Source organism: Arachis hypogaea, chromosome 12, assembly GCF_003086295.3.
Source record: "Arachis hypogaea cultivar Tifrunner chromosome 12, arahy.Tifrunner.gnm2.J5K5, whole genome shotgun sequence".
Classification (NCBI taxonomy): Eukaryota; Viridiplantae; Streptophyta; class Magnoliopsida; order Fabales; family Fabaceae; genus Arachis; species Arachis hypogaea.
In genome coordinates this window covers 59095852-59097948 of record NC_092047.1, presented here as the reverse complement: position 1 = coordinate 59097948, position 2097 = coordinate 59095852, and the positions used below count along the sequence as shown (strand labels likewise).

The 2097-nt window shown below is 39.1% G+C and overlaps 1 pseudogene; it reads right to left on the bottom strand.

The window, feature by feature from the left end:
- Window positions 1-1138: 1138 nt before the first annotated feature.
- On the bottom strand, window positions 1139-1240 carry LOC112731966 (small nucleolar RNA R71; annotated as a pseudogene).
- Window positions 1241-2097: the final 857 nt, after the last annotated feature.

Sequence of the window (2097 nt, the reverse complement as noted above, 5' to 3'; positions counted from 1 at the left end):
AATTTCATGCAATTTAAGCTTCTGTCATTTAATTTCTCGCAGTTTAATTTTTGTCATTTAATTTCTTGCAATTTAAGTTTCCCGCCAAATTTACATTCTGCAATCTCAACCCAATTTTGATTTCGCTCAACTAGCACAATTCTCCAATTAACATTGATCAATCAACCAATCCCTGTGGGATTCGACCTCACTCTACAGTGAGTTTTTACTTGACAATAATCCGGTGCACTTGCCGGTAGAAAATTGATGAGAGACAGTTTTCGGGTGAATCAAGTTTATGGTGCCGTTGCTGGGGATTGGTTTTATATTGACAATTACTAAATTGGAGGATAACTAGATTGAGCACTTTTATTTTATTTTGATTAATTAAATTTTAATTTCAGCTGTTCATTTTTGCTTTCTGCAATTTTAGTTGTTTCTCTTTTTTTTCTTTATTCTCTTACTTTCTAGCAAGCTAACCCACTAACCATTTGATAAATTGCTCTAACCAAGCTAACTATACTCTGTTTAGTGGACTCTACACTTGCTGTTTCTGGTATCTGTTCATTGTATGACAGGTAGAAGAAGGGAAACCTCAACCTCTTTTGATAGTGAACCGGAAAGAACCTTCCTGAGATTAAGGAGGGAAGCAAGAGAAAAAAAGGCTATTAGTGCAGAAGAAGAGGGGGAAGACTCGGATATAAACATGGAAGATGATATGGAAAACCATCATGAAGGAGAAGTGAACAATCATGCCAGAGGAAGTGCAGCCAACCCTGTTGGACAAGAGAGGAGAGTTCTAGATTCCTACATCAATCCAAACTCAGGAAACTGTAGTAGCAGCATTCAAAATCCAACCATCCATGCCAATAATTTCGAATTGAAGCCACAGCTCATCACATTGGTTCAAAACAATTGTTCTTTTGGAGGAAGCGCCCAAGAAGACCTTAATCAGCATCTCACTACATTCCTAAGGATTTGTGACACAGTAAAATCTAATGGAGTTCATCCTGATGCCTACAAGCTGCTTTTATTCCCCTTCTCCCTAAGGGATAAAGCATCCAAGTGGCTAGAGTCATTTCCAAAGGAGAGCCTCACAACTTGGGAAGATGTAGTTAACAAATTCTTGGCAAGGTTCTATCCTCCACAAAGAGTCAATAGGCTGAGAGCAGAGGTTCAAACATTCATACAGCAGAATGGAGAAACACTTTATGAGGCATGGGAGAGATTCAAGGATTTGACAAGGAAGTGCCCTCCGGATATGTTCAATGAATGGGTATAGTTGCATATCTTTTATGAAGGACTTTCCTATGAATAAAAAAAGGCTGTAGACCACTCTTCTGGTGGTTCCCTCAACAAGAAGAAGACGATTGAGGAAGCCATTGATGTCATAGAAATAGTGGCTGACAATGAGTACTTTTATGTCTCAAACAGAAGCAACAACAGGGGAGTCATGGAATTAAACAACATGGATGCAATTTTGGGTCAGAATAAGATGATCACCAAGCAAATGGCTGATTTGACCAAGCAAATGGAGAAGAATCAGGCTGCAGCCATCCACACTCAACCATCACCTCAAGGAGAGTTGGACACAGAGGAAGGAGTTAACTGGGAGGAAGCCAATTACCTTGGAAATTCATCTAGACAAGCTCATGATCCATATTCTAAAACCTATCACCCTGGTTGGAAGAACAACCCAAACTTTGGATGGGAAAACCAACAAAACCAAAGCCAAGACCATAAACCTCATAATCCCAACCAGTACACCTACCAACAATCCAACCCAAGATCATACCAACACCCATACAATAATTCTTCTCAGCCACCATACCAAGCTCAAGCCAATCAACCTCAACATCCAATTCCAACTCTACCATCAGAGGGCAAATTATCCAGGATTGAAGCTATGCTCACTGATAAACCACTATTTTATGGTATATCTTGTGCTTATTTGAGTGGCTTTTATCAAGTCTTTGCACACTTATTCATACAATTTGTATGATTTCACAATTCCTTCCCAATTTTGTTCTATGGTTGAAAACTTGCTTCCTAAGTCTTTAAATTGTGTATTTTAATTCCCCTTTATACCATTCGATGCCGTTATCCGTGTGTTAAGTG